This window comes from Sminthopsis crassicaudata, chromosome 2 (assembly GCF_048593235.1).
Source record: "Sminthopsis crassicaudata isolate SCR6 chromosome 2, ASM4859323v1, whole genome shotgun sequence".
NCBI classification, from domain to species: domain Eukaryota; kingdom Metazoa; phylum Chordata; class Mammalia; order Dasyuromorphia; family Dasyuridae; genus Sminthopsis; species Sminthopsis crassicaudata.
This window is the reverse complement of record NC_133618.1, coordinates 363,119,517-363,129,695: the sequence shown is the minus strand read 5'-3', so window position 1 is coordinate 363,129,695 and position 10,179 is coordinate 363,119,517. Positions and strand designations below refer to the sequence as shown.

General features: G+C 34.9%; 1 pseudogene; it reads left to right on the top strand.

Annotated features, from left to right (window-relative positions):
• The first annotated feature begins 534 nt into the window (after positions 1–534).
• Positions 535–9,069, top strand: LOC141552847 (jupiter microtubule associated homolog 2-like; annotated as a pseudogene).
• Positions 9,070–10,179: the final 1,110 nt, after the last annotated feature.

Below are 10,179 nucleotides of genomic sequence, written 5' to 3'. Positions count from 1 at the left end.
CTCCTCAACTCCACCTCTAAGCCATAAAATTAGCATATCTGTGACATGAAGCACTTAGTTTTTCTAACTTTTTCCTATAAATTTATCTTCTTGCCCCTGGTTCTTTGCTAACTTCTTTTGGAACTTAACATGTTTTAATTGGCATTACAGTTATAATAAACTGTCCCTTGATTTGGAAAGGGATCTGAGTCTGCAAATTCTTTTGAGATAGCTTGCAACTCTGGTCTGGAAACCCAATATTTCCCTTTGAGCCCTAACAGTATGCCCTAAGGAGAGGGGTGTTTACTACTTTCTGGTCTTTGCTCTGGACTATGAGCAACCACAAGCACTCTTTTATACCCTGGAACTATGACCAAGGTTCTTCTCTTTATCACAACTTGCCTCAATTGGATTAATTAAAAAAAAAATACTTGTTACTTTAAAAAAAAATTCACTGATCTTATATCAATCTGCCATCTTTGTGATGTGTTCTTCTTCATCTAATGGCCTCATATATACTATCCAACAGTAGTCTAGCCAATGGCTTGAGTAAAGATGGTAAAGACTGGTAAAGATGAACCTGTCTTAATGTCCTACTTGACTGGAAGTAAGAACCATCAGATAGGAGTTGCTGACAGCAGGTAGGAAAGATTCAGCATCTGCATATTCCAGTCACACATATATTTATTGTCTCCTTATAGTTGTATTATCAGCACCAAAGCATGCTGATCTGATTAGTACTATTAATGGGGTACAGCTTCTAGGGGAGATGTAGCAATGTCCAGCTACCTGGTCTTGGAAGTAATGTAGTTATATATTTCTTCCCCTACTTTTTAGGGAAAATATAGTGATATCCTTGAGCTTCCCTGGCCGTGGGAGTGTTGTAGTTCCACAAACACTACTGGCTGTCAGATAACAATCTGTTGCTCAGTGATGACAAAATTTTTAAGACAATAATTAGAATTATACCAGACCGCTCCTCACATCTACCTGTAAGCCATAAAATTAGCACATCAGTAACATAAAGCACCTGGTCTCTCTAACTTTTTCCTATAAATTTATCTTCTTGCATCTGGTTCTTTGCTAAATACTTTTGGAACTTAGCCCACTGTTAGCAGTATAATAAATCTTTGCCCCTTAATTTGGAGACAAACTGAGTTTGCAAATTCTTTTGCCATACTGGCAACACTGACCTAGGACCCTAACATTTTTGGGGTGTCTTCCACCTCAATACTATGTGTAACTCACTGAAAAGCCTGATCATCTTGTCGCTTCTTAGAGATCTCTACTCTAAGTATAGATCTCTTAATGGTATTAAAAGGCAAGAAGAATCCCAAGCATCCAGAAAGTCCTTTTGGTCATGAAGCATAACTGAATCCTGGAACAAGGAGGTCAAGCTCATCAGTCAGCCTTGGAGGCACACTAACCATTATCTGGGCATCTCAAACAAGGACCTTGCCTACAAAGAATTCCTTCAAGCTCAAGACTGTCTTACAGGAGTTACCAGCTCTTCTCTCAACTACTTGGCTTTTTCTCTAAGCTAACTTTACATGTAAATGTTTGCATTAAGTTAGCACCAAGTTTTCTGGTGCTCTATTTTTATCTTGCTAGTCAAAAAGCTGGCTGCAGAAATGATCAGCATTCTTAAAGAGCAATAAAAACATTCCTAATAATAGTGGTTATTGGGAGGGGGATCAATTGAATTTGACAAAATGTGATCAATTATGAGAGATGATACTTTTCATTAAACTTTTTAGAGGAAGAGATAGAACAAGAAAGAAAATGAAAAACTAATCAAAAGAAGAAAGTGAATTCTTTCAGCAGAAAGAAAATGCTTAGTGTGGAAGTTTTATGGTATAATACAGAAAAACACTTCATTTTTGACCCCAAGTATTTGCTTAAGGTGGGTAAGTATATACATGGGCTATTCAGAACTGCAGTCTTTTGAGATCTTCTTTAAATGATGCTGGCTCAGTTAATGAAGTACTGACAAAAGGAAGAAGACTAGATTAATGAAGATTAAAGCAATATCAAGGCTGGAGACAAAGGATTTGTTTTTTTCCAAAACTCTTCCCAATAGATCAGATCTTTGTTATTCACATGTGATTCACATGTTATTCACTTCTTGAGCTATGATTTGCTAATGTCCTTTCCCTATCATCCTTATAAACTTGTTCTGGTATCAGATTTGAATAATCTTTTTGAAAAAATTACTTAGAGACTGCCAGGAAGCAAGATATATCAAACAATCTCTAGAAGTGGAAAGAAAAGAATCAGTGTCTGGTGACACGTGGATTTGATAGAAATCTACTGATAGTCAAACAGTTGCTTACTCCTTAAGAATATAAAAAAATAGCAAAAAATAAAATAAAAAATAAATGAATTGGCACAATGTAAAACTAACTGAAATGTCCCATAATTATTTCTCTTTCTAGGTTTGAATCTCCTAGATGGTTATAGCCAGCTTGTTAATATCATTAAGAGGCAAGACACATTCTTGGGAAGCATTCTTGCACAATAAACTCTTAGCATATCAAGATCATTCAGGCCATTAGATAGATATAACAAAGATCAGCAGGAAATTAATTAATTAATTATTATTATTATAGCTTTTTATTTACAAGATATATGCATGGGCAATTTTTCAGCATTGACCCTTGCAAAAAAAAAAAAAAAGTTTTGTTCCAACTTTTCCTCTCCTTCCCCCCACCCCTTCCCCCAGATGGCAGGGAGACCAATACATGTTAAATATATTAAAGTATATATTAAATACAATATATGTATACATATCCATACAGTTATTTTGCTGTACAAGAAGAATCGGACTTTGAAACAGTGTACAATTAAGCTGTGAAGGAAATCAAAAATACAAGTGGACAAAAACAGAGGGATTGGAAATGCTATGTAGTGGTTCACCCTCATTTCCCAGAGTTCTTTCGCTGGGTGTAGCTGGTTCTCTTCATTATTTAACATATGGAACTGATTTGGTTTATCTCATTGTTGAAGAGGGCCACGTCCATCAGAATTGATCATCATATAGTACTGTTGTTGAAGTACATAATGATCTCCTGGTCCTGCTCATTTCATTCAGCATCAGTTCATGTAAGTCTCTCCAGGCCTTTCTGAAATCTTCCTGTTGGTCATTTATTACAGAGCAATAATATTTCATAACATTCACATACCACAATTTATTCATCCATTCTCCAATTGATGGGCATCCATTCAATTTGCAGTTTCTGGCCACTACAAAAAAGGCTGCCACAAACATTCTTGCGCATACAGGTCCCTTTCCCTTCTTTAAGATCTCTTTGGGATGTAAGCCCAGTAGTAACACTGCTGGATCAAAGGGTATGCACAGCTTGGTAACTTTTTGAACATAGTTCCAAATCATTCTCCAGAATGGTTGGATTTGTTCACAACTCCACCAACAATATATTAGTGTCCTAGTTTTCCCATATCCCCTCCAACATTCAGCATTATCTTTTCCTGTCAAATTTTCCTAGCCAATCTGACAGGTGTGTAGTGGTATCTCAGGGTTGTCTTAATTTGCATTTCTCTGATCAATAATGATTTGAAGCATCTTTTCATATGACTAGAAATAGTTTCAATTTCTTCCTCTGAAAATTGTCTGTTCATATCCTTTGACCATTTATCAATTGGAGAATGGCTTGATTTCTTATATATTAGAGTCAATTCTTTATATATTTTGGAAATGAGGCCTTTATCAGAACTTTTGACTGTAAAAATGTTTCCCCAGTTTATTGTTTTCCTTTTAATCTTGTCTGCATTAATTTTGTTTACAAAAGCTTTTTAATTTGATATAATCAAAAATTTCTATTTTGTGATCAATAATGATCTCTAATTCAGACTCCTCTACAGATCTGAGAGGTAAACTATCCTATGTTCTTCTAATTTATTTCTAATCTCATTCTTTATGCCTAAATCGTAAACCCATTTTGACCTTATCTTTATGTACAGTGTTAAGCGTGGGTTAATGCCTAATTTCTGCCATACTAATTTCCAATTTTCCCAGAAGCTTTTGTCAAACAGTGAATCCTTATCCCAAAGGGGTTTGGGGTTTGTCAAACACTAGATTGCTATAGTTATTGACTATTTTGTCCTGTAAACCTAACCTATTCCACTGATCAACTAATCTATTTCCTAGCCAGTACTGAATGGTTTTGATGACCATTGCTTTATGATATAGTTTTAGATCTGGTACAGCTAGGCCATCTTCATTTGTTTGTTTGTTTGTTTATTTTTTCATTAGTTCCCTTGAAAGTCTTGATCTTTTGTTCTTCCAGATGAATTTTGTTGTTATTTTTTTCTAGGTCATTAAAAGTTTTTTGGGAGTCTGATTAGTATAGCACTAAATAAATAGATTAGTTTAGGTAGTATTGTCATCTTTATTATATTCACTTGACCTATCCAAGAGCACCAAATATTTTTCCAATTGGTTAGATCTGATTTTATTTGTGGAAAGAGTTTTGTAGTTTTGCTTATATAGTTCCTGATTTTCCCTTGGCAGATAGATTCCCAAATATTTTACACTATCGGCAATTATTTTAAATGAAATTTCTCTTTGTATCTCTAACTATTGGATTTGTTTGGATCTGCAGCTCCTTACCACCAACATGCTTGTGGAGATCAATCAACAGTCCCACTTTTCTCATCTCATTTTGGCAGCTACCAAAAAACCAAATAATGTTTAAAGAAAAACAAACAAACAAAAACCTCATGTGGAACCTGAATGAAGTGACCTTTACTAACCTTGTGAAGGACTTGCATGGAAACCCAAGTGGAGACCATCATTTCTCTTCCTGAGAAGAACTGTTTAAGACTCTTCAAGGTAAGGAAGAGCTCTTTGAGATGCTAGCAAAAACTGCTGTTACTACTGGGCTTATATGCCAAAGAGATCTTAAAGAAGGGAAAAGGTCCCATATGTGCAAAAATGTTTGTGGCAGCCCTTTTTGTAGTGGCTAGAAACTGGAAACTGAGTGGATGCCCATCAGTTGGAGAATGGTTGAATAAATTGTGGTATATGAATGTTATGGAATATTATTGTTCTCTAAGAAATGACCAATAAGATGAATTCAGGGAGGCTTAGAGAATCTTACATGAACTGATACTAAGTGAAATGAGCAGGACCAGGAGATCATTATACGCTTCAACAACAAGACTATATAATGATTGTTCAGTAATGAAGAGAATCAGCTACACCCAGAGAAAGAACTATGAGAAATGAGTGTGGACCACAGTTTAGCATTTCCACTCTTTCTGTTATTGTTTGCTTGCATTTTTGTTTTCCTTCTAGTGTTTTTTTCCTTTCTTTCTAGATCTAATTTTCCTTATACAGAAAGATAACTATATAAATATGTATACATATATTGGATTTAACATATACTTTAACATATTTAACATGTATTGGACTACCTGCCATCTAGGGGAAGGAGCAGAGAGAAGGAAGGGAAAAGTTGGAACGGAAGGTTTTGCAAGGGTCAATGCTGAAAAATTACCCATGTATATGTTTTGTAAATAAAAAGCTATAGTAATAAAAATTTTAATTAAAAAATTTTAAAAAGATGCTAGCAAAACTGCTCCAATCTGTATAAAAGTATGACCTAGCAGAACAGAAATGAAAAGGAAGGAGAAAGGAGTCATTCACCTCTTTGAGGAGGCATAAAACTTGACTAGCATAAGAAGTGAGATGGCAGAGTCTGGAACACAAACTGACTTATCAAAATGTCTAAGGTAAGATTTGAAGAATGAGAGCCAGATAAAAAATGTGCTGGCCAAATTGCTAAACAACTACAAAAGCAAGAATATAAATGCCAAGAAACATAAGACAAAGGGACTAATAACAAAAGCAAGAGAAAAAAATAGATGTTGGACCTTATATGATTTATTATTTTCTTTATTTGTATTTTATTATATTTCATTTTTATGTCTACTCTGTTTGTAGTATTTAATTTTTAAGCTATCATATGATCTTACATTTCTTAACATGTGCTGTTATATGTAAATGAATGCTTTTGAGACACTCTCCTAATCCCCACTAGCATTAGTTGGTCAGGTTCCTAGAAAGTGGTTGCTTCTTATCATCATGGAATCTGGGGATGGCCATGAAGTGTTAGGGGCTGGTTATCTAATGTTTGAGCTCATAAGCCCCAACCAGTGTGGTTCCCCAATGATTATCAGTTGATACCAGTCAAATTTAATTAGCTTTTATTTAAGAGTACTTACTAACATAGTAAAAAAAAAAAAAAAAAGTACTTAGTACAAAACAATCTCCAGAATGTGTGCTATTTCCATTCTACTAGTACATTTAATTTATTTTTATTCCTAGCGCATACTATTATGTCAAAACAAAAGAAAAAAAGTTATGTTTGCTTTTTTTTCTTTCTGATTTTCTTCCTCTTTTGATTTGATTTCTCCTGTATAGCATGATACATGTGGAAATATGTTTAGAAGAACTGAACGTGTTTGACCTATGTTGGATTGCTTATTGTCTAAGGATGGGGGAAGAGAAGAGGGAGAAAAATTTGGAACACAAGGTTTTGCAAGTGTAAATGTTGAAAACTATCTTTGCATACATTTGAATAAAAAGCTATTATAAATTTTAAAAGTTACAACTTTTGAGTTGAGGGTTGAGATTGAAGTTTTCTTGCAGACTTAATGATGTTTCTTAATGGATTCATTCTAGAATTATAAGACAAAACTGAATTTAGATGAAAAACTTACCATACTAAAATCAGTTCAGGGACAAATTGTTTGAAAAGTAATATTCTTTGTACCGTTCTTTGTCAAAAGTTTAAAATCATAGTCGTCCCCATTCCCACACAAATTTGAAAATAGATATATGAGTTTAGACTACATTTCCAGCATCATTTTTCAAACCTCAATATGAGTACAAAAGAAATTTCTATATTTCAAAATCCATTCAACTGATGAACAACTTGAAGAACTTCAACTCAAGCTTTAATTGAAAGTAATTTATGCCCAATGTAATTATATGTTTAAAGGCAAATATTAAAGCCCAACCTTTATTACACCCTGATTTATTTTTTACTTTCACCATTACAGTTTACTTACTTAAAGCCTTCACAAAGGATTCTATATTTTTTACTAGAAGAATATGTTCTTTTGAAGGCAAAAATAAAAAGCAAAAAGAAATCCTCATAGAGGGAACAATGGGAGCCTTTTAAGTGGAATTTACATTTCCAGATAGGAGTCTGGACAATCAATAAGACCCAAAAAAATCAGCTCCTAAGTCAGTCTTACAAATGAACATAGAAGAAGGATTGATTTCCATTGGAAACATTATTCAGTGATCTCAAATTGCATCCCAAATCCATACACAAAATCTAAAACATCAATACTTATGGAAGAAAATAATTACAAAGGCATTAAATAATAAATGTCCTAAAGGAAAATGAACATTAAATCAATATATGTAGTCAGTGAGAAATTAACTTGGCAATAGTGATTTAGATGGAAGAGATGAACTTGCCATATAAAAAGAACAGAATGTAATACCTGAAAAGCCTGAGAATCATGGAGATCAAGAAAATGATTAAAGACTGAGAAGAAAGCCTGTAAGCTTAGTCATTAATACTCTATGAAAGGCACATAGGTCCTGCTAGCCTCAGCCCAGGCTCTTAAGACTACCACAACCACTATGCTGCCGTGACCACTGCTGACATGTTTTAGGGCCAGAGAATGAGTTGGCAAGCTAAGATCTAGGGTAATGAATTCTCTCGGAGGAGACTCAAGCAATCTCTTTGGAACGCCAGAAAAAGTTTTTCAAAGCTGGCATCTAATAGCTTTGGAGCATCTGAGGAACTCAGAATACATTCAAAAGGCCAGATCCTCCAGAAAGCAAAGAAAGCAGCATCTTTGAAGAGCCTTCCTGTACAGGTTTGTTATCATTTGAATCCCCCTGGTGAGAATGTAATACCAGAGAAACTGAGGCAAGCAGATATTGGTTTTTAATCTTTAATGTGGAGTTTAAGCTAGCTGACTGCATGGGACTCTTGTCCAAAGCATTCAGTCCAGATGAACCGAAGCAGGGAATTTATATGGGGTTTTAGCTTACTAGGATATGCAAGCAGGGACAAGCCATAATTCCAGGAAAGGATCATAACTTAATCCTAACAGAATAGGGGTCAAGATAAAAAGGTGGTGGATAGGAGATAGTGAGGCAAGGGGCAATACTCAAAAGGAGGGAGAAATTATCCTAGCAAGGATTGAGATAATGCATCTGGAGTTTATAATTCAATGGTATGTAAAGGTGTTAGAATCATCAAGGTTTTTCTGGGCTCTTTTTCTAAACTCAATTTTCCAATCTTAATGGCAAGGAAGGGGGTAGGGGGTTGGCTATGATTTTTTTTTATTCAGAGCTCAACAGGAAGACTAGTGACATCTTTGATGTTGTGACCAGCACAACACAAATGGGCTAGTGATCGTTGAAAATAAGAGACCAGATTGCTGATAATTCAACAGAGCCATTTATTAAGAGAAACTATGGTGCTTATATATCTTAAAGCTATATGTTATTATAAAAAGCATTATTCTGTGACCAACCCTGGTTTCTATTTTCTATGATCTAATTCTCTGAAGCATGTTGTTATTTTCTGAAGATTCAATCTTGTGTAAAGTTTACAATGCCCCAGTAAATGTGCCAGGACTATATTCTTTCTCATAATCTCAAGCTTAAATATACCCTTGATTAATTTTAGCAGGAGGGGAACATCCCAGTTATCAAAGTCTTTTAGCTTCCTGGGAGTTTTCTACATTTGGGTCTCCAGTCACCATTACCGTATCATTAGTATATCCAAACAAGCCCAAAGATCATATTATCTTATGTGAAGGTGAGCACACAAAATTGCAACTCAGAGCTGAAGAGAATACATAATCATCTTCAAGAGAAGAACATGATGAGAAATGTGACAAAAGAAAGAAGGATCGAGTCAAGGTACCTGAGGCTAAACCCAAGCCTGACAAGCACAGCCCAAATTGGGCTCCAGGTCTCACTCACACAACAAAGTCCTCAATCCACCAGGTGACAAATCCAGCATCTCTTTCTACTAAATGAAGCTAGTAACAGCATCTTTAGATTAGAAACTCTTCTGTTAAGGTGTCAAGATTTATAGTTTCTATATAGTACAAGAAAGGGGTTGATCATATATATGAAGATTTTCATGGAGCTCACTGCTCAGACTTTTCTAGAAACAGCTAGAGTTACAGAGGACCAGGGAAGAAAGGGAACAAAGAAAACAAATGTTCTGAGAGCAATAAGAAATTCCCCAGATTTGCATCCAAAAATTAGTACCAAATATGATGGAGTGAAAGAAAATGGAGAAAAAGCAAGATCTTCATAGGAAGATCTGTGTTTTGGTGGACAAATGTGCTTCTAGGGAAAGTCCTGCAAGCAGTAGCCATTGACAGTGTCACCAAGAGACTAAAAATCCATATAAATCATGTGTTGGACAAATGCTCAAATAATGTAACCCCTCCTTTATTAAGTAAAGGGATACAACTTGTGTTTCAGAAAGGTAATAGATCATTTAACTCCTAAAATCTTTAAATTATAGATATAGGACTTTTACTTTTTACTTTTTATGAGGGCATTAATAATATTAAATCTGTTTGTATCCTTTTAAGTTTGCCTTCACAATGCATTATTTTTCAGAAATCCTATGAGGCTTTTTAGCCTCTTTCCTACAAAAGCCAGGGAAAGGTTCACTAAGCTGCAACTTGAAAAGGGTATTGGATTTGATTTGACCTCTGCAAGAACTTCAGTCACAGTCAATTTTCCTTTTTCCTGGTTTGTAGACCTATTAATTTTTATTTAATTAAAGCTTATTCATTTTATATACATGGATAATTTTTAACTTTCACCCTCACAAAATCTTGTGTTCTAATGTTTCCCTCCCTTCCCCTTACTCCCTCCCCCAGATGGCAAGCAATCCAATATATGTCAAATGTGCAATTCTTCTATACATATTTCCACAAATATCATGCTGCACAAGAAAAATCAGATCAAAAAGGAAAAAATAAGAAAACAAAATGCAAGCAAATAACAACAAAAAGAGTGAAAATATTATGTTGGGGTCCACATTCAGTTCCCAGTATCTTCTCTCTGGATGCAGATGGTTTTCTTCAATATAAGACCATTGGAACTGCCCTGAATCCTCTCAT